Raw genomic sequence first — 24,826 nt, forward strand, 5'->3', positions numbered from 1 at the left:
GTTTTCCTCCTTCGCTCTAGTGTTGGCTGCGTGGGATCCGTTGTATTTTATAAACTTCAGATTCAGTTTATTGACATCCACAAGGTGACTTCCTGGGGTTTTGATTGCTTTGTGTTACATCTATGTATCAGGTTGGGGAAAACTGAAATCTTGGCAATAATGTGTCTTTCTGTGCATAGAACTTAGAGCATCTCTCCTTTCGTTTAGACCTTCTTTGATTTCTTACATCAGAGTTTTATGATTTTCCTCATATTTATCTCATACATATTTTGTTAGTTTTATGCCAAAGTATTTCATATTTTGGTAATAATGTAAATGATATTTTGCCTTTAACTTTAAATGATGATTTTTTATTGCTGGTATATAAAAAAGCAATTAACTTTTGTGTATTAAACTCATATCCTGCAACCTTGCTCTAATTGCTTATTAGTTCCCAGGAATGTTTTTTGTTGGTGGTGATTCTTTAGAATTTTCTACATAGACAGTAGTGTCATCTGTGAACAAAGGCCATTTTATTTCTTCTTTCCTAGTCTGTCTGTTATTTTATTTTAATGTCTGATGCATTATCTAAAACGTTTAGAACAATGTCAAACATTATGTGTGAAAGCACGTATCCTTGCCTTTTTCCTGATCTTATTGGGGAACCATCTAGTTTCTCACATTAAATGCAACTGCCAGCTGTCATGTGTTTTATAGCTGTCCTTTCTGAAGCTGAGGGACTTTCCTCTATTCCCGATTTGCTAAGAGTTTTTATTATGTTTGGTGTTGGGCTTTCTCAAGTGCTATTTTTTGCATTTATGGATATGGTCATGTGATTTTTCTTCTTTGGGCTGTTGATGATGGATAACAGAGAGTAATTTCTGAATGTTAGACCAATCTTGCACACCTAGAATAAATCCCACCTGCTTGTTATTTATACTGATTATACATCATTGGATTCTATTTGCTCTTACTTTGTTAAGGATTTTTACATCTATTTTGATGAATGATACTCATCTGCACTTTTCCTTTTTTGTGATATCTCTGTCCAGTTTTGGTATTAGGGTAATACTGGCTCCTGAAGTGAGTTAGGAAGTATTCCCTCTGCCTCTGTGTTCTAGAAGAGATTGTACAGAATTAGAACAATTTCTTCTTTAAATGTTTGCTAGAATTCACCAGTGAGCACATCTGCGCCTGATACTTTGCTCTTTTAAAAGCATATTTATTATTAATTCCACTTATTTAGTCAGCATGAGCCTCTGCAGTTTATTCTGCCTGTGTAAGTTTTGGTAGCTGTGTCTTTAAAGAAATTGGTCCATTTCATCTGTGCTATTAAACCTGTGGGCACGGAGCTCATCATATTCCTTTATTATCCTTTCTGCGTTCACAGGATCAGGAGTGATGGCTCCTCTTTAATTTTTGTTACTTGTAATTTGTGCCTTCTCTCTTTTCCCTTTTGTATCCTTTTCAGTTAATTTGTCTTTGCGTGCTTCTTTGAGTTGCCATTTATGTCATATTTTATTTGTTTCAAATACCGGCCTTTCTGAAAATTTCCTTAATAAGTGCTGGATGTTTCCATATTGTGTTTAATGTGCTTGAGGTTTATTCTGTGATGAGGTTAAGTTACTTGAAAACAGTTTGCTCTTTGGGGTGTTGACTTTTAAACTGTTGTTATGTGGGATTATCATTGTGTTTAGACTAGATGTTATTTTTCCCCACTGCTGACTACCCTTACAGATGAGGTTTTCCTTCCTGGATTGTGGGACCAAGCGCTAACCTCTTTCCTCTGTGAACTCTGATGATTTTGTTAATCCCTTTCAGGGGTCATTTCCCAGGCCTCTTATGGCTTCCTTATAATATTCATGTATCGGTCAGTACTCAGCTGAATAAACAAGGAGAAACTTCTGTAGGTTTCCAGAGTTTTCTCCAGAATTCTGCCCTGTAAACTCTAAGTGCCTGAGGTTCTCAGCCTCTGATCTGTGTCTTCGCTTCACCGGGTCTGCATGGCTTCGCTTTGATTCCCTTTCCTTTTATGTTGACCTGGAAAATTTCTCTAGACAGTTCATAGTTACAAGCTCATTTTTGCTCTGTATCTTTGGGATCAAACTGATATCCGATGTCTTGTCATTTTTATTTGATACTTTTTTTTTCTTTTCCTAGGCATTCCAAATGGGAAAGTGAATCTGTTTTCTATTTCTCCTTCTTGGCAGAGAACAGGTATCAGTAATAGTAATCAATTACCTTGCTTGTGAAATTTCACTCTAACACATTTAGCTTATGAGGAGATTGAATTGGTTTGTGAAATCCAAAAAGGAATTGAACACAGTGTCAGGTCAGGACATACATTCTCCTGGACATCAGGAACCCTTCAGCTGTGAACAGTTATCTCCGCTTTTTCCAATTTCTGCTTCTCATTCTCTCTCATTGGGGGCCATTTGTCTTCTCACTGTGGACAATTTGGCCACAGAGAACCCTGTAATTTATCTCTATATCTGTTATATGTAATAAGGAAATGTTTTGATGCATTCTGTGGAGACACATTTGGCCCCTCCTGATTTACTTTTCCACACTGAACTTCTTTAACTGTAGCTGGGAAGACCTTGTGGGGCATCACTGTCTGGGGAAGTAGGGGTGGATAGGTAGAGAGATCACCATTAGGAAAAAAGGTTGCTGTTCAAACAGTCCTATAGCTGCTCCTAAAATCTTAATAGTGTCACACCAGTAGTCATTTAGGAAGAATACGGTAATATTATTCCCATCGGTATATGGTGAAATTTTAATTTTTCCAGTTTTCCAGGAAAATAAGATATCTAATGGATCATGTGTTGATTATTCAATTTTGTATCATTTGGTCAAAATTAAGCATGGCTTTTATAAAGTAGACATCTCTCTGAAGTACAATAATGTCTTAGGGACTCCAGTTTGAAGTCTCTTGGACCAAAACCATTTCAACACTCAGAGAAGTTTACCATCAATATTACAGTCTTTCTGATGTTTTTTATTTATAGTTTTTCTATGTACACCTTACAACTTGTCATTGTCACTTTTAATTTCCACCATCCGTACCTGTAAACCTTATTTTTCTTTTGTTATTTTCTAAGACACAGAAGTCCAAATAACACATACTTGGATTGTGACAAAGTGACAACTCTCTAGCAGTACTCTGGAAGTACTCCAACATTACTTAGATCAATGTAGACCTAGGGACTAAAGATTTGTGGGAAAAAACAAAAAAACAAACTTGAAAATCACTGCTAGTGTCAGAGACATTGCAAGAACTTTTATCCCAGTATCATGTTTGGAAGTCAGTGATGTGTTTCTTTTTCTTCATCTGATAGGGATAGAGAGCTGACTATCAAATGAGTCAATCACTAAATCAGAGAGGAGAGTTTTTGATGGAGGAAAGGTGATGATTATCACTTTTTCAAACTGAGCAATTTACTATATTCTTGGCTACATTTCATTCAACTATATGCAAGAAATTCAGCCCCACCACCCTTCTAAAAAACCTTTCTGAAAAACTGAGCGTTTAGTGTTACATTTTGAAAGATATTTTGAAAAGTAAGATGACTGCAAACTTTCACTAGTATTATTTTTTTAGAAGTTAATTTTCTATGTGATCGGATAATGGGTATCTCAGATGTAGTAATGTATCTTTTGTGTGTGTGTATATAAATACACACAAACACAAGGCTTAGGCATTATGAATAGTATGAAGAAGTGGAAGATGATGTTTTTCTTGTACAATCATGACTAATTTAATGCACACCACATTTACCATTCATGGGAGGACCTGTTGGTTGATGAGTTTAGATTAAGCTGGATTAAGACAGAGAAATTAAGCTGGAACCAGACAGAGAAAGAGGTTTGACATAATGATTAATTCTTACATTTAAGCTTTGAATCCACTGAGGACTATAGCAAGATTTATGGAGAGACATAGTATAATTTATAGGATATTATTTCCTCTTAATTAAGGATAAAACACTACTAAATAAAATAATTAATTTTGATCCAGAATGAAAATGCTTTTGCATGTTGATCTCTCTCATGTTATAAATTACTGAGTCATTGACTCCCTATTTCTTTGTATTTCTTACTCAAATTAATAAAAAAAAAAAAGAGATAACAAATGAAAATGGAGTTAGGAGAAACTGAGGCCCCCATAACATTTTACAATTAAATATGAATTTTTTTACTGCTGTGTATTTTGCCAGTTACTCAAGTGCCACTTTGTTTATTTTGTCCTTCAACAACTGAAGGGAACGTGGAAGATTTTTGTTATTTATGCAATCATTTGTTTATTGCCTTTTTAATGGCACTCACTGAGTTTGATTAAACTTTTATCCAACTTCATTTTGCAGTATGTGGAGTTTAATTATCAAAAGGCAAGTTATAACATTTTGTTGTCCTTGTTTTGAAAAGTTGAGAGATACTGTGGGAAGGTCTTCTGAGTTTCTGCTCATTCTGGCTAGCTTTATAAATTCAGTTTTGATTATTAAATTGTATTGTGGTTCCTACTGTTGGAAAACCTCTGAATAGCAGTAGGCCAGATGTTGTTGCCTGATTAGATACTGAGATATTTGAATCCCCAGCTGCAGCATTATAAACCTGCTCTTTTAATACTTGACTCTAAGTTTTCCATCTGCTTTCAGCATCTGATCAGTTCTGTCTAGGTTGTCATTTTATTGCATTTCTTCTTTGTTGCCCCACAAATAAATGAAATTTCTCCATCCTTATGACCAAGTCAGATATGCCATTTTTAAATAGTGAAACATACATTACTTAAGTAATGATTGTCATAATACTCTTATTAATATACAGTTTTCATTTTTTTAACACATCTATGATACATAATGTAGACTAATATGTTACATTTAATATGACAATATTCACTAAGGAAAAGTTAATTTATCAGACTAAGCTGGGGATCCATCTCACTCTTTTTTGAAGGGATGTGTTAATAAAATCACCATGCTAAAATGTTCTTTCACATTTGTCATATTACTGAGGAATGGATTAGAGAACGGAGTTAGAATATATTTCATAATTGGTGTTTAAAATCTTTTCAAATAGGAACAACATACAATTACTAATATTTGAGACCAGATGTGTAAGGACTAAGTCATAGATGGCATTACTGGGGCCCTGTGTGCAGCCACCCTCTCAGTAATCATTCTTTTCCATCATCTCCTCCACATCTGAAGATGTTCGCATTCATACCACGCCACTGGTCTGTCTCTTTAGTCAAATACTACTGCATCTCATTCACAAAAACATCGATCTTAATTATTTCATTTGAAGTTTTACTTAACCAATTGGGTTAAAACTCAATTTAGAGATGATAGCTCTACTTATATATATATATATATATATATATACTTTACAAAATTATATACAGTTTTGATGATTTAAACAACAGACAGCAAGTGTGAAGGACTGAGAAAGAGATCATCCACATTATATAGCGTGAGCAACCCAGACGTTGTGAGGATGGTGGACTTTAACATCCAAATGGTTGAGTAAATAAGCCAAAACATTATTATTATTATATTATTATATTATTATTATTAGGCAGTGGAGCAGAAAAACTCAGTTTACAGACATAGAATAAAGTCTAAATTCATTTATTCAAAAATATTTATTCTGTGCCCACTACATACATGCCCGTCACACTTTGATGTCCTTATGTACACCAGAAAACCAAAGAAGCTAACAAATACAGCTGCTTACACATAGTTTATATTCAAATGGAGGCTGGAAGACAATTTTTCTGAACTGCACATCACCTAAAGATCATGCTATGAAGCATAGGAATTTTATAAGATATTTCCTTACAGAAGTATCAAAATAAATGCAATGTTTAATGTTTTAAAAGAACATAAATTCCTTGATTGTGTGTGAAAAACTGCTGTTTGAGGCTACAGTACTTAGGTGAACTTTGATAGAAAAAAAAAGAACAGTAACAACAATGACAAAAAGTAGAGTTGATAAAGAAAGAAAAAACATGACATTTGGGATTTGGCCAATTTTCATAGAGTTGCAACCAGTATATCAATAAAGTGATCACATCAGGACAGACCAGCAGATGCGTCAGACTCATGCCAACAGGTAATGGTAAATGAGATGAAGAAAAAAATTTCATCAGATCAAAAATATTTCTCCAAGTCATTACTTTTGAAATCTTCCTTGTGAGAAGAGGTTTAAGATTAATGCCAGAACCACTGTTTATTTAAATAGTATATTATCTATTTTTGATGGATTTATATCCTTAACCTCATTATGACATTTCAAGAACTCTTACACAGTTCACTCCAGTATGTATTATTTGCATTTACAATCTAATACTTCCACAAGTTAATAATAATCCCAATTAGGGAAGCTCTCATGGTAATTAACATAACAGAAAGATATTTAATGTAACTGAACCCAAGTTAACATTTTTAGCAAGTTCCTCTTATTTAGATTAAGTAGATCATGTTTGGTTGTACTAGTTTTTGATGGCAAAACCATTGCCAAATCTTAAATACTTAAAAGACTATCAATCAATCAATCAAACCATTGCCAAATCTTAAATACTTTAAAGACTATCAATCAATCAATCAAGACAATTTTTATTCATTAGCTTTGCTTTTTAAAAACCAAGATAAATGACTTAATCCTAAAGTGGTATACATAAAAATAAGAAAATTGAAATTTGCCTGTCCTTCAGCAATCCAAAATGATACATTTGAGCATAGTCTCAAACTACTAGTACAGATGGATTTTATTTATCCTCAGATTCTTTAATTTTTTAAATCAAAGACAGGTTTATTCTTTCATCCATCTAGAATTTATTGATTTTAGTTACAGTGAAGACAAAAACACAAAAGCCAAATAATAATGGACTGTAATTATGAAATGATGGATTTAAGATCATGACCTGTGATTTAGGAAAGTTATTTGATTAACTGAGATACTAATCTTACTAATTTACCATTTCAGCATTATGATATTACAGTAGATAAAATAAAGATAACTATTATAATATTCAATATGGGGTAAAAGTGCAAAAACCCGCAAATGAACAACAAGTGAAAAACATTCGAGTAATGATAACTGAATTTTGATGTTGTTTATTGAGAATTCTTACCAGGTTTTATTTTGCTTTTAGGAAATAATACTATGTCCTAAACATTCTTCATATTAAAATTGGCCATTTAACACAAATCAGTGCTTAGAAAGCTCTAGCTACTTACTACTTACTTCAGGAATGTGTCTTTTTCCAGATACTAACTGCTATGCAGAAAATAGATGAACATCAAGGTCCTACTGTATAGCACAGGGAACTAGATTCATTACCTTGTAATAGCCTATAGTGAAAAAGGATCTGAAGTGGAATATATATATATATATATATACCTGAACCACTATGCTGAATACCAGGAATTAACACAACATTGTAAACTGACTATACTTCAGTAAAAAGGTTAAAAAAAAAGTAAATAAAAAGAATGTGCCCTTTTAATTTTGTTTGTGAAATCCACAATAATAAAAACCTAAAACAAAGCTATATTCCACTATTTAATGATTAATACAACAAGTTAAAGATGGGATAATTTTCATCATATATTTTGCAAAAATGCACTCATATCAGTCTCTTGTATGAAAATGAATAAATTCGCAGGTACTTAAATTCTCTATTAACAGCCATAACATTTTATCGAGGTACTGTGAAATCAGTTTGCGGATCATTTGAATAAGCTGAATGGAGAGAAAAAAGAAACAGTGCAATATCTGATTGTGAGTTCTTTAATCTGAACAACTTCTTATTATTTCTAGGTCTAAAATTACTATGTATTTTTATTACATTTCCAGGAACTAAAGATGATTTGCAAACGTAATTGCAAAAAGAGATAATTTTAATATCAGAAGATTGCAAAGGAAACAAAAGAAGGAGGAATTTGACTGAGTGTAACTCTTCTAAGGAAAGACAACACCAGCCTGCAGGCGTACACACATCTAGGACATCCTGTTGATGGTAACATTTTAATTCATGGTAAGCATTATTTTAAGTGCAATTGTTTTGATTGTTTTTGCATTCAGCTCTTGAACTTTTTACACTTAAACTAAAACTTACTTCAGTAGATGATCCATAAGAATTTTCTATATGTGGATATATTACTTTTGACTATCACTCTATACCCTGCATGTCCTTTGCTGAAACTGAAGTAAGAAAGGAGCTATTTCATCATCAGAGAGTTCATTCATCATCAGTGTTACTGGGGATGCAAGATAGATTTCTTGTAGTTTACCAACGAATCTACAGGGCATCTGGCCCAAGCTAGAAAGCGGTGGGACCTGCTGACATTTGCTGAAGGCCTGTGTGGATGAGAGAGCTCATGCGATAACCAGCCTCACAGTTTGTTTAGGTCCATTTGTAAAAACAGTAACATCTGATTGTGTGACACAGGCACACCAAGAGACTGATGCTTTTGATTTAGACTTTCAGTCAAACTAAGAAATTCAAAAAGCTTGACCTTAGGTAATCTAGCTCAAGGCCTCCTGTTTCCAGCAATATTTACTTGACTCTCTTTTTATAAGAAAGTCACCGTTAAACAATGTTTTAAAAATCTATCTTGACAGATATAAATGTTAAAGAAAACATTTTTAAAAATATTTCACTTGATCCCCCGTGGATGCCCATATCCCAAAAGGAGAGGAGACGTCTCTTACAGTAATGAAATCATGCACCACTTCCAGAATGCCCTTCCTATATGTACTTCTTGAATAGTTATTGTCAGAGAAGAATTCTCTCTGTGCAGTTATCACTCATACCCTTGAGAAAAGCCCCAAGAAGGGTATAACTCATGGTTTACCAGGGAAAAAAGAAATACAATTGTATGTGTGTGCACATTGATGTTCGCTTTCCTTGCTCAGTCCCTTGAGAAAAACCAGTAGCGTCATTTTGCTTTAAGTGACTCTGTAGCCATATAAGGTCCTCATCCAAGTAGCCTTTATCCTCAATGAGCCTGTGGGGGACTTTAATTTAATGGTTTTTGGTCATAGACCCCAACTTCCTTCTTACAGCAGTGCTTTTCTCTATATCACATCAGACTCAGTTTTTAAGTTGCCCTAATCAAAAGGACCAGAATTAGATAGACATTGTCCATCAGAAAAAAAAAAGTGGCTTTGCAACAGATAAGTTTCAATAAAACAGCAAGTGGGCTGGGTTGGCCACAGTTGTCCTTAGATAAGGACGCTCAGGGGGTCACATGGGAAATTACCCTGGACAGTTGGGACTGTGGCTTGAGCTGAGTGCTCCCAAGAACCCTGATTCTGGAAGTGATTTTAATTTTTCCATAAATTCATTTTAAAACTTGATAAGCAAAACAAAATGGTGGTGTACGTAATTCCAGTTTCTTTCAAGAAGGCAGCAAAGGGAAGAATTGAAAGTAAGAATAATAATAGTTATTATGATAATTTATACACCTAAGGCTGTAGACCATGGTCTAAAAGGGGACAACTTAAAGATACCAGCTTCTGGGTTCTATTGATATTTTGGTGTTTTTAACATTTCAAAAAAGGGTTTAGATTTATGAAACTTTTTGCGCTGATTTGTAGCGATCAGATTTACAGTGTGTCCCATGTGTCTCCTGTCACCTTACTAATTCTCTCTTCATTTGCTGTTGAATATCTTGCCCTGAATGACTTAAAGGTATAATTCAGGTTTATTCTTATAACAGCTGCATAATATCCCATTGACTATTGTACTATAACTTATGTGCCCAATTTATGACCTGTCCAATTTTCTATGATTACATAATAATGCACTGAGAAATTGGGGACTACACACTTGTTGAGATCAATCTCTCAACACTTAAAGTGGCCCAGGCTTTTAGTAACAGTAGAAATAAATATGAACATACTTCTTGGAATCACATCACCGAACAAGGGTCATCGCTACTGGCTGATATTTTTAGGGGAAAAAAACCCCACTATTTGAGGTCATGGCTTTTTATATCACTCATTATCCTATTGTCTTTGAAATAAATGGTCTCTAGATATCAACAGGACAGGTACGAGGATCCAAAAACAAACACGTTGACTCTTTCTACTACTATACAATTATGGGATACAAATGTGTATATGTAAATACATGCATGAACATAGTTTTAAATCAAGTGCTTTTCTGTCAAGTATAAAAACTTATGGAAACAAAGTATACCTTTAATGGTATTCTCCTGTTAAGCACAAATTCACCTTCCTTCATATGTCTTATGGTCAGTATCTCACCACTTAGACAACATGGGTGGCATCCATGAATTTTCCACATATAACACAAGGGGCTTCCTTCCCTCTGAGAATATGGATCTTTGAGAAGATGTGCTTGTCTTGTGGACTGCCATGTTCCCATCAGGAATATAATTCCTAGTGCTTGTATCAGAAGAGTCTACAGGATTGGTTGTACTTTGTCATTGTTTTCCCCTAAAAATAGCCAACATTAGACCTTTGCTGTGACTGGTATTGCCTCACAGGAAAGTTTGTCTTGGTCTAGAGGAAAAATTGGTTATGACTTTTAGTGCATAGTAGAAACAGTTTTCTGAAAGCCAAGACACATATTTTTTTTAATGATAAAAAGAAGGATGCTTTGAATGCGAAATGAAGGATGCTTGTGTGTATTTTCCTGGACAGAATATTAGAAATTTGCTGGTGTTCCCTCCAAAAGGGAGGGGGCAAATAGGAGGTAGATTATTAACAGAAAAGTGTGGTGTTAATGTGGGTGGAGTAATGACACACTCAGAATGCTATGGAAAAAATAGCCAAAAGTTGAAAGTGTTTAAAATGTTGTGGAAATTCAGATTCTCACCCCATCCAATCAAACCATATGAAGTCTGTGGTAGGGTTGAGTGATTGGAACGTTTAGAACAGACAGCAATGAACAGTGGGAGTCAGGGCGTCATGCCAAAAGACCAGAAGGGTGAGTGACACTGCAGTGGATGGTGGGACCCAGCAGCACTCAGAGGCCAAGACCAAGAAACCTTGTCCCAGAGGAGGCCGGTGATGTCATGGTACCATGAGGGCCATAAGTCTTGTCATATAATAGACAACTTCTGTGAGTCTCGTGTTTTATTTTTGATGAACCTTTTTGGGTTTCTAATTCTTGACTAGGTAAGTTATTTCTAGACCATGAGTTACCCTCCAGTGGGAGCAGCCAGAGAAGTCTAGCTGCACCAATGAACAATACAAATTACCACCAGATGATTACTGTTCATTGTGAAGCTAGTATATATCCATTTCCGATCTTCAAGCTGGAGAGCAGGTTGATGTCCATATCCTGCAGTCAAATGTTCTGTCTAGCAAGTATATTCCACATGAAATTTTAGGTCAGTGGGAACACAAAAGGGCTTTTTTTCCTGCAAACATGGTTTTCCTCAGGCAAGAAGTTATGAAGCAACATGTCTGCTTGATTTATTTTTTTCAGTCAGAACAGACGGAGCACCCTCTCCCCACAGATGTCTTTATAACTGTTTGTGCTTTTATTTTTGTCTTTCCATAAAATGTTATACAAAGAGCAAGACAAAGTCCTATCAAGGATACATTAACAAGACTGCGAGGAATCCAAAGACTCAGTAAGTTATCTGAGCAGCCACCTCTCCCATCCCCCACCCCCATTTCCCTTAAGCAGGGGGTTTAGGGTGACTAAAAGCCGGAAGCAACAACTGGACTTTTTAATTCTGGCACGTTGGTGGGAGTGTCCTGCATTATGTATGAAACAGGTGGATGCTCAGAGTAAAAGAAGCCTGTCCAGCCAACACTTTGTAGGTGGAGCTGCTGACCCATTTTCCCCACCCCGTCTCTCAGGATATTATCTGTCTTAGCTCAGCTTCTCGTTTGAAAGCTGAGTATGAGACAAACTTACAGGCAAGTAAGCTTATTTTGGAAAGTTATCTCAAGGAATGAAAGAGAAGGACTGGGAATCATTAAAAAGAAAAGAGGAAAAGCCAGTAGAAGAATGAATTTTCAAAGGTTGCCTTTGTGGGCAACTCTACCCCTTCTGGCCTGGATCTTCTAAGGAACTCCAGAGAGACTGCTTCCAGCGATCTGTGTGAGGACCGGAATGGGGAGCATCCCATTAGCAACTCCTGCCTCCCGTTGCTGATGCAAGGAGATGCCCTCTCCTTTGTACCACTCCGTTGTGCATGAACGAGTTCAGGGTGCGCTCCCATTTTCACCTGGGAGATGTGGACATTTTAATACACTGAATGCTCTTTTTGATGAGTTTGTGAGATTGGAGCAGTTCAGCATAACCAAGTGTGAAAATCAATAAATCCCCTAAGGAATTAAAAAAAATACAAAAAAGTTCCCCAAACACCCCCCCCTAAAAAAAACCCTGGCTTTCTGCTTCTGTGCTGGATCAGAAAAAACACAGAAGCAGAAAGCCAGGGCTACACGGAGCAGCTGAAACAATCGCAGGCGTGTTACAGCTGTACGAAGCTGGTTGCTGCAGGGATGGCCACAGTTGAACGTGGGCTATGAGAAATGGGAGGTAGGGCACAGGAGGTGTGCAGTGTTCTAATTCAAATTGTCTGTGAGGTGGGCTCAATTAGACTCCTCTTCTCAGTAAAACTGGAAGGTATTATTTTAACCTAAGGCTGTATTATGATTAACTGGCAGTGACTAACACACAATATATGTGCCTTGTTTATTTAAAGTAATAAGAAATGTTATACAATATAACAAGCATTTGTGTCAATGGCTCAGGGCTTGTTCTGAGTGACAAATATTAACACTTGTGCTGACATTTTGGTTCAGTGATGTTTGAGATTTTAATACAAGTAAGTTAAGATGAGGAATAGTCTGGACAACTAATGCAAAGGTCGATTAGTTGGAGTGAATTCGTGACAAAGAGAGATCATGACTCTTCCAATTCACTTTCCATATTTCTCAGCCTTACAGAGAGAGGCAAGACCCTTCTAACTGCCAGGAACTATTAGGATTGGGGGACATTTGATCCAGGAACAGCCAATGGAATAAAATGAGCATCTCTTAAATTAATCTTAGCACTTAAAAAATAATTCTGAGGCAGTAAGTTTTTACAAGGGGAAGGAATGGAAATATGGAAGCAGGTCTGAATCCGATTGATTCACAGCACTCATGAGAGCACGTAGGGTCAACCACATTGGTCTCAGCAAGCTGGCTTCAGAGGAGAATGTTACGTCTACTGTACTTGGTTTCTCCAAATCAGAATTCCATCAGACCCTGGCCGTGTGCAAGGCTGGCACTGCTTCTCGCACTCATCAGTGAGTCAGTAGTTTTCTCACATATATCCTGAGATTGTCTAGCTTGGAATTTTCCTGTTTCTCTCCATGTGTGTCTGACAAGTTTCATATTCTTTGCATTGGATCTCTGTCTACATAATACACATTTAGTTCACATAGTCCCACATATCTCTTATTTCTTCAGTACAGAACATTCATTGTTATATTTCTAGCTGTCTGTATGCTCATTTAGTGTTATACATGCTAAATCTAAGTTACATAATTTACACTCACATTTTATCTTAATACTGTTTAATCTCAGATACAAATATTAGATATAAATAGAAAAGCAATGAGAGGTGCTCAGATGACAACTTGTATGAAGATCTTAGCTCATGCTCATTTTATATATTATACATATATATTGATTGATTGATATTTATATAAAGTCAGGTATAAATTACGAGAGCCTTGGGTTAGCACTGAAACCTCATTTAAGTTCATGATATGGAAGATTTTCCCCCATGGCCACTGTGGTTCTATATTAATCAATAATCAATTTGTTCATTTATCATTTTGCCAAACAAAATGCGAGTTTCTAAAAAGGTCACTCTCAGATATTGAAGCCAAGTATGTTTACAGTTCAGAATTTATAGTGATAACCATCTAGGTTCCTATGGTTAAAGATCTTTCTGTTACTGCTTACTAATGTCAACACATGAATTTGTGGATTATAAAAGGTAAGACTTTCCAAAAGTAAACACCTGCTACAACATTCTTATTTGAAAATGCCTTTCTTTGTGCTGCAGTAGCTTAGATGGAAAAGGAATAATTTTATTGCCAAGCATTGTCTAGGGGCCTTCCCCCAAGATCCTAATTATTTTATATATTAACTTTCTTTTTATGTATAAGTTACTATAAAATATTAAGCAGTGAAAAATGTCTCAGTATTTACATTTGGAGATAAAAGAAGTCTTTTACTCTAAAGAAAGTATTTTATGTAAGTATATTTCAGAAGTCTAAGTGAAACTCACATTGCTTGACATTAGCAATTAGTTGTAACTGATGTATTTATATTAAATAACATTGGTTTATATATTTAATTTGCAGTTTCCATAATTCTGCTTTGTGAAATACTTTAATATTTAAAACGTTTTATTATTACCTTTTATTTTGAATTAGACACTGCACATTATATATGTATTCTTATAATGCCTATATTTTTTTAAGAATGGTAATCTTTCATGAGTTCATGGAATTATGATGTCTGTTTTCACCTCATAGCTACATCTACACCTCTGAAACTATAGTCCATAATCTGGAAATTTAAAAATATATATTTCTAACTAATTCAAAGGTCAAAGAAGAAATTATAAAAATGTAAAGATTTTATATCTTCTTGAAATGTGACATTTTTGAAAAAATTCAGACTTCTAATAATGTTCTGTAAGTTATTTAGTATGGTGTTCCTCCATAAAAAAAAATGAAGTTATGCAAAATTACTCAAATTTCTTTGAAGGGACTCCCATCTTTAAGTAATGGATTATATATCTAGTGTTCCTCAGAATATACCTTGGGTAATACTTCCCTGAAGAAATATATGACAAATAAAGAAGTGTAGATTTTCACCTTTTTACATTTTATAAAGCACAGATAAAGAAATCTTATATATTACTTTGATAATGGCTTTCACACAGAGAGAATAAAAGATGCCATGATGTAAGAACAGAAAACTGATTTTAAGTTATGTAGCCTTTAGAACTCTATATTTAGGTACATTTATAGAACAGTTAGGTCACATTTGGTAGCCAATGACAGCAAAATGGTAACAGTGATGAAAACTGCCATTTGAAAGGGGGAATGGAAATGACACTACAGTTTCTCATCCTTGAACCCCCTCGAGTCTTGTTGACTGGGAATAACAGAATCTCTCTCGCCTGCGGTGGAGGGAGTTCCCTGGCTGCACAGGTTCAGTTTGTTCTAGGCAAGGCTCCATGTACAGCAACCCCCCTGATTGTATCTGGGAGGTGCACTGAATAGAGACCACACCTTCCAGGGACTAGCCCACCCCGACCACTCTCACCCTCCCAGTGCGAATGCTAGTGTGAGCATCCTTCAGAGAGGTGAATAATCTCAGGTACTTACTGGCCAGAGTTGGAGTCCCCTTTTCCAAATCAGTCCCTTAAAACCTGAACAAGCTTCACAGCTATTTGACCTGAGACAATCAGATGTGCTAGAAGCCAGGGCCAGAAAGAGGTCATTCAGCTGGAACACTGGAGCCTAGATTCAGGCCTGTGAAGTTTGTTAAGCAAAAGAGCTGCCTTAGTCTCCAAGCCCTGCTCATGCCTGCATGGGGGCCCTGCCACTTGCAGTCTCTCTTCCCTCAGTGTCACTGCTAAGGTGAGGAGACACGGCTGAGATTGTCCCCAACTTCTATACGCACCCCTCAAACAATTCCCTTTCTTTTCTTATTTCTTCCTTCCTTACTTCCTTTTCCTCTCTCTCTCTTTTTTTTTTTTTTTTTTTTGTTTATAATCAGGTCAAAGCTTCTACATAAGGCTGTGGGTTTGTAGGTAGGATGTAGCGTCAGGCTTTCCTTAGGTTCCCCTAGGCTCTCATCTTACTTGTCTGCCGAATCTTCAACCTAACAAATGCTTCCTAACACCACTTTGCCCTAACTTTTGCTTGATGTGTAGGATTTGCCTTTTCCAGCTCAGCGAAGCTGCAGATGTTCAGAATTTCGGTCATTTTTTTATTTCAGCCCACAGGCAAAAGGAGCTACTTTTAGCAAAGCTCTATTATTATTTTTTTTTAACTCTGCTTTCAGATGAACTGACTTCAGAAAAGGCTTTATATCTTTTGGGACCTTAGTTAAAGCTGCAGAATTAGCCAGTACACTCAGACATGACAGTGTTTTCCTGCCTCAGTTCTTAATTTTGCAGGGTCAGTAGACACAAACTCTGAGTCCCAGTGGGCAGTGATCACAGACTTACAGTGCTTTTACTCACAACGATCACCAACTTCCATTGTTGAGGGAGGAGAGGAGGAATCCTTACCATCCTTTGCCCTGTTTCGTTAGTTCAGTTAGTTCAACTCTCAGTATTTGTTCCTATCAGCCCTTATTTCCCTGTACCAAATTCAAAATCAGTTCAGATGCTTTTGATCACAAGCAACGGATGGCTCACATAACTCATGGCTCAGGTAGATTTTCTAACTCCTACACAAAGCCCTCAACTTCACTCTTACTGCCCTGGTGGAAGTCACATTAACAGCCCAAAAGAAATCACTTTGGCCAGGAATTTGCTAACAAATTTAATGAATTTTGCTAACAAATTTAACCAATTCCCATGGGCTAGAATTTGGAGATTGAATAGAGTCAGTTTTCAAAAGAAGTCCCAAAGACAGTTAGCTACAGTTTGACAAGAAAGGAGGGGACTTGGCAGCTTAGAATTCAACCAGCAGATGTATACTATCTCTGTAAATCATTCTGAATCTTATTGATGGGGTTTGTATATTGTATTAAACTCTCTGCCTTAGAGTCCAGATGGTATTTCATATCAGTTATAATTAAAATGAACTCCCTCTGGAAGCTAAAGTGACAATAAGTAACCCTAATAAGAACAATTTGTAAATATTACATGGCTACCATATCTAAATTAAAAAAATAAAAACAGCCAGATTACCTAGAGGCCATGCAAATTAAATTGGCAATTAGTTTACTTTCCTTGTCTCCTTGTGTATAAGATCTTTGAACTGTAAATTAAGTGCATTTGTAACATAAACAAGGCAAAATACAAAATCTTTGACTAAATGAGCTTAGAACGTGCCCAAAGACCCATTAGGGAGCTCGTTGTGAAAAGATGGTTCTCCTTACAGAGGTCACTGAGCTGTCAGGGCTACAATTATAGATCCCAACAGCACATTTGTAAGAAAGCCCTGGCTCTGAGATAAGAAATCTGGGTTCAAAACCCTCAACCATTATTTGATAATGCAAAGACATAGGTGGGTTACAGCATTGTATTACGCTGCCATAGTATCAGTAGTTGGCCGGAAGAATTGTTGTGAAGATCAACCGATAAAACATAAATGAATTAACTTAGCAAACAACCTAACACATAAGTAGGTCCTCAAAAACTAGAAGTAACTCAGTTACTTACTTTTGTTAAATACTAATTTTTGTTAGAAATAAAAAGAATGAGTGGCATTTAATTGATTCGCTACCTCTATTACCGCACCTTTGTTTTTTATGATTCTTACAAAGCCGCTTCTATTGTCTCTGAATCTACACCCTCGTCCACGACTGTGGTGTCAGAAGACAGCAAGTAATATTCCCAGCTGAGTCACATTTAAAACTCTTCCTTTGTGGAGAATTTCAGGCTATTATATGTGGTATTGCCTTTAGAAGATCCCTGTATACCGTTGATCATCATAGCGGCCCCGGCTTTTATTAATAACCCATGTATGACTCAACTATGCTATTTCATTCATACCTTTGATTTTGCACATCAGCATACTTTTTTTTTTTTCCAGAACTCAAAACCGCTGTCAGTTTTACATCTCCAGCTCATACCCTAGGGGGAGCCGTAAGATAGATGCTGAGATCCCAGTCCAGAATGTTCCGTGTGTTATTCCTGTGTGTCTCAGAAATTCACAGAAAAAAATACGTTTGCTTTGTCAAATAAATCATACTTGCTTCTGCTTTCACACTCAGGAAGCTTCCTGTCAACAGGCTTGGTCCAGGAGCCATAATTATAAATAAAGCTCCAGAGAGAATGAGTGGATTCTTCAAAGTCACTGCTTTCCATCACCACATTTATTTTAACCATCTCTCTCATTTCTTCTGTTTGCTTATTTATTTATTCAACAGATTTTATTAGATATCTCCTGTTCCCCTGAGTACAGGCTAAGTACTGGGGACGTGATGGGCCAGCACAAACCTGATAAGTAGTCTTACTGAATTCACAGAGATGGAAAGCATGGATCACTTCAAAGAGGCTTTTTGGCATGTGTATCTGATTTAATAGCCCTGAAATGTTTAGGGGTGGGGCATTCTATTAATTCTTCATGGATTCTTAATGGGAGCTCTCAGATACATACTTTTACTTGTGTAAACATGATTAATGGAGCATAGATATGGTCTTGCTAAACACCAACATATCCAATTGCATTGCCTTCTGATTCTCCATCCGTCAGTCCTTTAGAGACTCCCTTCCAACTCTCCTGATGCCTCTCTGGTTCCTCCACTTAAACGTTGCTTTTACAACCCAGTCATACTGAATAACTTAGGTTTGCAAACCGGGAAAGCAATCATCTTGCTGTTTTGAAAATACATACATATGTGAGAGGGTTTTGCCAAAGAAAGGACAATTCTGGATCTTCAATGATGAAAATTATTTACAGCAGTGTTCATAGCCACCAGAAGTCACTGTGCGACTGTACGTAAGGCTTTGCACAGGGCGAAACCTCTGTTTTGACTCCCTTTCCAGTATGTTTGAATGATGATCATGGTAAGTGTGGACTCAAGCCATGAATTCTAGAGAGTGTCTGCCATGATTTGTTTAAAAAACCATGTTGATGTTTTAATAATATCTTCCAGGACTCTGCCTGGATAAAGGGGTACTTCTGAAGAAGAAACAAATTGAACAGAATCAGTCGTAATTTTTTTTTTTTTAAATACGCAAGTCAGTTCTGGGTTGGGGGCCATGGATAGCCTGCGGGATAGCTGGAATGAAGACAAGTCAGGGAAGAGGTCATGACTACCAGGAAATCAATAAGAATAAAATGAGGTGTATCTGTTTTTTTCTGTCTCAGGAATCATCACCTGTCCTGACTTCTCTTCTTTATCTTTTTTTTTAATGGTACACCACACTCTCCAGTCCATTTACACAGTTGATCGAATTTGTAGGGGGCATATTCCTGATTCAAATTTAACCAATTATTTTTTTTTCTTTTGGTTTCTGTTTTTGTAATTTAAAATGGTCAGTGACCATCTCTCTTGACATGTGGTCTCGAAAAATAAAGAAGGCGAGAAGAATATAATTTGACACAGAGAGAGGGAAGGAGGCAGGTGATAGAAAGCAAGTTCTGACTCAACTTGGAGTCAGTTTGCATGCCCACCTGTCTGCATCCTTGCCCTTGATTTCCGCAAGACATTTGGATACCCTTATAAAAATTTCTGATTTTTCCTATTCTAATTTTAGACTGTCTTTGCTAAGATTTCAAACTTTGTATTCACGTTATGGAATGCTTTCCTTCAAATAATAGGTTGTTACTTTTTAAATAGCCCTTAATGTTGTCCTGTACATCTACTCAGCTGATCAGAAGCTAATCAAGTAATGACACTTAGGGTCATTTCTTCCAAACTCAGGGTGGGTCCATCTGATGAGAGTTTCTCTTTTGGACTTTGGTATGATACTGTCGGTAATATTCCTGTGTAACAGATTTTCAACCTTGAAACTTCTGAAATCTCAAATAAAATGACTATCAGATTTAATGTGAAAATTTTGTTGACAGAGAGATCATTAGCAAATGTAAGAAAAGAATAGTTTTGCCTTAACCGTGTTCTTGGCTCAACTATTCAGTTACCCTGACTGTTAACCATTTCCTGAATGATTCAAGCTTCAAGTGAGTTCAGAACAAGCAGGCCGTGGCCAGGTGTGTGCCCTGTGGCAGAATCAATGCCCACCAAGCTCCTGTCCTGTCACAGAGCGTCCTGAAACATTCAGACCAAAGGGAGCTGATGTTTTGTTTCTGATGGGTCAGATTTGGAGGTCGGTACCATCAAAAACCATAGGAGGCACATTTAGCCATGTTTTTCTCTTTGTTCTGTTAATGTCCAGAAGCAGGGATGGGAGTCTCCTACAGAACAGGCTTTGTTCATTATTTGCTCTGGATCCTTGCCGTGAAGCAGCGCACTGACTCCCTGTGTACCGGGGTAGAAAAGTTGAGCGTGAGGCTGTGGTGAGCTGTGGTCAGGCCAGGCCACAGAAAACCGACAGGCAGACTTAAAAGAGAAACTTGTAGTCACTGCGGCCTGAATGTAGTTGAGGAGTGACCCTGTGCAGGCAAGGCAAGAAACTCAGGGCCTATAACCCTAATATTAAGTCTGGTGTCCATGACCTGGTAAAAGCTTTATTTCCAATTATTGTGTAAGTAATTTCTATCAGCTGGTGTGGGTCCACAGATTTTCTGACTTCATGGACTGAGACTGCTACAGCTGAGCTGTGGACAGCACCACGTTTACACAACCTGATGAGACATGAGGGAGGAAACAGTAGGCAGGCCCAGCTACCTACATGCTATTTGTAACTGCCCTTCTTATTATTCACCTTCCCGAGTAAGCCAGCATGAAAACAAATTTGAAACAAATCCAAATTTTCACTGTTTTCTATCCGTTTATGCATACCAACTCTGAAGATCTGGACAGATGTCAGTGATTGATATTTTCTTTCTTTCTTTTCTTTCTTCTCTTTTGTTTTTCTTTCTTTCTTCTCTTTTGTTTTTCTTTCTTTCTTTCTTTCTTTCTTTCTTTCTTTCTTTCTTTCTTTCTTTCTTTCTTTCTTTCTTTCTTTCTTTCTTCTTTCTTTCTTCCTTCATTTCTTCCTTTCTTTCTTTCTTCCTTCCTTTCTTTCTTTCTTTCTTCCTCTTTCTTTCTTTCTTTTTCTTTCTTTCTTTCTCTCTCTCTCCCCCTTTCTTACTCATTACACACACAAAGAAAAAAAGAATAACACACATAAATGTTGGAAAAGTGCCAAGCAAGAAGAGAATTAACATTTATTCGAGTACTTAGTGTCATGCCCTGCTTTAAGTACTTTTTAGTTATTAACTCATTCAGTGACTATTATCCCCAATTGACAAATGAGGAAATTAGGTACTAGAGAACATATCTGTATGGTGATCACAGAGTTAGAAGTCATCAGAGACAAGATGTTCATCTAGTGACTTGTACAAGCTCAGAGTAATAAGAGCTGGAACCAGAATTTGACCAAAAGATATCTGTCTCCAAGATTCCAGCTCTTAATCTGTTTTTGACATTGTCATTAAACACATATCCTGTTTTTCAAGCAAAATATTTTATCTCCAAAGCCTTTACAAGTAAGGAAACTTGAATCCTAAGAAATGGTATCAGTTCCCCTTTGTTGCTAAGTTACTGAATGGTACAACTGGAATTCAAACCCAGGTTTGTCTCCTTCAAATGAGACAACAGGGTGCTAACTGCTAGTTTGCTGACTGATAATGAGCTATTTCTGTTTGTTTAGTTACTCAGATACTGTTAGAATTTCCCCAGCTTGTTTTTGCTCTTCCTGAGACATGCAGATAATAATGGGACTAATGTGGATGAGTAAAAACGTATAGAAGGAAACCACTGTTTATACAAAGATGCCATATAACTTGAGTTTAAATAATAAGGTTAATCACAATATTAATGATTTCCTGAAAGACTTCCATGCAATGACAGCAAAGAAGAAAAATGAAAGGAAATTTGCCCCCCTCGACGTTAGGATATAATAAAAAAAGGCAGATTAAATCTGTGTGGAAGTGGAGCAAAAAGAAGCATAGAGATCAATATGGACAAAAAAGAATCATACAGAACTCCAAGAAAGAAACCACATTACACAAGATACTTTGATATCTAGTGAGGCTGGATTTGAAATCAATGGAACTCATACAACCTAGTGAATGAAGTGAGTCAGTAGTTCATAGGAATAAAAATAGCCGATCAACATATGAAAAGGATCTCAACTTCACTCACCACTAAGTAAATACAGAATAAATCAGAAGCTATTTCCAACTCTCATATAGGCGTGTTTTGTAGTAATAGTGAGGGTATGAAGAAATAGGTAGGTAATGTTATTATACTGTTGATTGGGAATGGATTTTTACCATTATTTATAAAAGGCATTTATAAAACATATTTCTGATTTTAAAATTCCTATGTCCTTTGACCAAGAATTTCACTTCTAGAAATTTTAATATTTATCTGTATTTGTGATACATACCAAAAAAGGTGAATGAAGTTGTTAACTTCAGCTCTCTAACAAGGTTTTATGGGGGAAAAACACCTTTTGGTGAAACAATATACAGTGAATTAGGATAGATTGACAATCCAATGTTAGTTAGTCTTTATAAAGAAAAAGATTGAATCTGTACTTATTTGTAGCGATCTACACACTGTTCAATTATGTGAATGAAATCACTTGGCAAAATACATAAAAATATGTTTCCTTTTTATTTGCATGCGTGTGCGCGCACACACACACACACACACACACAGAGTCCAGAATCAAGGAAGCAGATGTAAAAGTCTAAGGCAAATCTAGTTTCAGAAATCTAGTTTAAAAAGAAAAAAGCCAAATGAACTTAAATATAAAACAAACAGACTCACAGACATAGAATACAAACTTGGGGTTGCCAGGGGGAGAGGGGTGGAAGGGGCAGACTGGGAGTTTGAGATGGTAGATACTGACAGGTGTATATATATAGAATAGATAAACAAGTTTATACTGTATAGCACAGGGAAATATATTCAAGATCTTGTAGTAGCTTACGGTGAAAAAATGTGAAAACGATTATATGTATATTGATGTATGACTGAAAAATTGTCCTGTATACCAGAAATTGACACAACATTGTAAAATGACTGTAACTCAATAAAAAAGACAAATAAAAAAATAGAAATGTTCTAAAAATAGAAAAAAAATCTAGTTAATGGGAAAAGTGGTGATGGAATGGAGAAGTTATGAGGCTCAAGAATTGGCAGGAGAGTATGCCAGTGTCTCTGCTAGGATGAAGTTTTACTTAGGCTACAGTGAGATTCCTCACCTGGCTATCTGTGAGGTATTCTTAATGATGACTTTAATCAGTGTATACTTATATACCTAAAAAAAAATTATATGCCACTACTGCTGCAAGGCTCAACGAGATCAGCAAGCTCCTAGCAGCCAGCTCCACCCTGCTCCCCAGAGGCAACCCTCGTAACAATGATAACTATTATTTTTCATAGTTTTCTCCATAGTTTAATGTGCATACACTGAAATTTTTGGTGTCAGTTTTAGACGTTATATTTTTAATTTATAATTGTTAAGAGTTTTAAATCCCTTAAACCTATTTTCTTACATTGCTTCCCCCTTCTCTCTTTCTGCCTTTATCCTCCCGATGTGATATTGTGCCTATTGAGGAAGTAGATATAATAATTTGACAAATTTTTATCACTACTGAAAGAAAAATGTTTCAAGTATGCTTGGTTTTGATGATCATTTTTATGGATGCCATTAGTTCCCATTTTTCTCCATAATTTTTTTTTTCAGTCCTACAATTTTCTACTCTCTAACAGCTTCGTTAAATGTTTCTCTGTGTAATTTTCCACATGGAGACATATCTTAGATAATCTGCTGATTCCTTGTTTTCTGCTTCCTTCTGCTACACCTGGCACTGCAGACTCTCTATAGTTGCTGGACATTTAGTGATATGGCCATTTAATCAGACTGGATTATGTGTTGTGTTATTGTTTCTGGAATCTTTCTCTTCTTTCCTGATTTACTTTGTCGTTTTGATGGCCCATGTTCTCCAATAGCATCTCAAACAAGTTACGTGCTAAGTACCTTCTTTGCGAACATAATGGAACATATCTTCATTCCACTTGACTACTTGACTGAAAGTTATGCAATACATACATAGTTTTCTCAGATATTTAGAGAGAGAAACAAAGAGAGAGAAATAAAACAGGTCAAGAGGAGAATGTTAAATACACAAAAGAGCAGAATGAAAACATCTCAGGAGAAACTCTTGCAAACAGGTGACAATGGGCAACCGGCTGAAATATTTTTATTAAATTTTTAAAATTAGAGCTGGACAAAGGGAATTCCATTTTCTGGTGTGGCCTGAAAGAACCTTGGAAGTTCCACTGTCCTAATTAAAGTAGAAAGTGGGACAAACTGAACTGAACAATCGACAGCTTCTTAGATTCATAAGAGAAGTGAGGTCACAGGGCTAATTGCTGCCTCTAACTTTGGGAGAACTACAGGCAAATAACTACTTAGCACCCTAACTTCCAGGGGTAGTGACCTATGAGGAGAACCCTCTGCGGGAAACAGTGCCGGGATGAGGAAGTCTGGACTGTAACTGAGAAATTGCCAGAGGTTCATGATGGATGTCTCTGAGAGTTAAAAACCCCAGGGAACCTAGTCTTGGGGGAGGTTCTTCTCATTTTTGTGAGTTTTTACCTCTAAGAGCTGGACTTAGTTCTCACAGTGAATATTACAGAAAAATCTCCTTGTGTTTCTGGTAGGTGGAGGGAAAAAAATAATAAATTAGTCAAGACTGAATCCCAAATATCTGTTCAAATAGTTGCTTTCTTTTATCAAGTCATATTTTTTTCTGGAGTTTTGCAATATGTCCCTCTAAAACCACCAATATTGATTATTTAATCAATGACATTGATTTAAGAATAATGTGGATTTTAGGGATATGAAACAGATATGTTTCTATTTCTTATTTAAATCACATTTCTTTCAGCCTTTTACATTCAAAAAATAAGAAGCCATAAGTCTTATCAAAATAGGAAATGTAACTAGTTCCGAATACAAAAAATTTGGTTTTGATCTGTT

General features: G+C 36.3%; 1 long non-coding RNA gene across 1 annotated transcript; it reads left to right on the plus strand.

Moving 5' to 3' along the window:
• The first annotated feature begins 1,579 nt into the window (after positions 1–1,579).
• On the plus strand, positions 1,580–12,327 carry LOC141577363 (uncharacterized). Its single transcript, XR_012506237.1, has 3 exons — positions 1,580–2,196; positions 7,837–8,017; positions 11,533–12,327. It is a non-coding gene; the product is annotated as an uncharacterized LOC141577363 (long non-coding RNA).
• The last annotated feature ends 12,499 nt before the right edge of the window (positions 12,328–24,826 follow it).

The sequence above is a fragment of the Camelus bactrianus genome, chromosome 4 (genome assembly GCF_048773025.1).
Source record: "Camelus bactrianus isolate YW-2024 breed Bactrian camel chromosome 4, ASM4877302v1, whole genome shotgun sequence".
Classification (NCBI taxonomy): Eukaryota; Metazoa; Chordata; class Mammalia; order Artiodactyla; family Camelidae; genus Camelus; species Camelus bactrianus.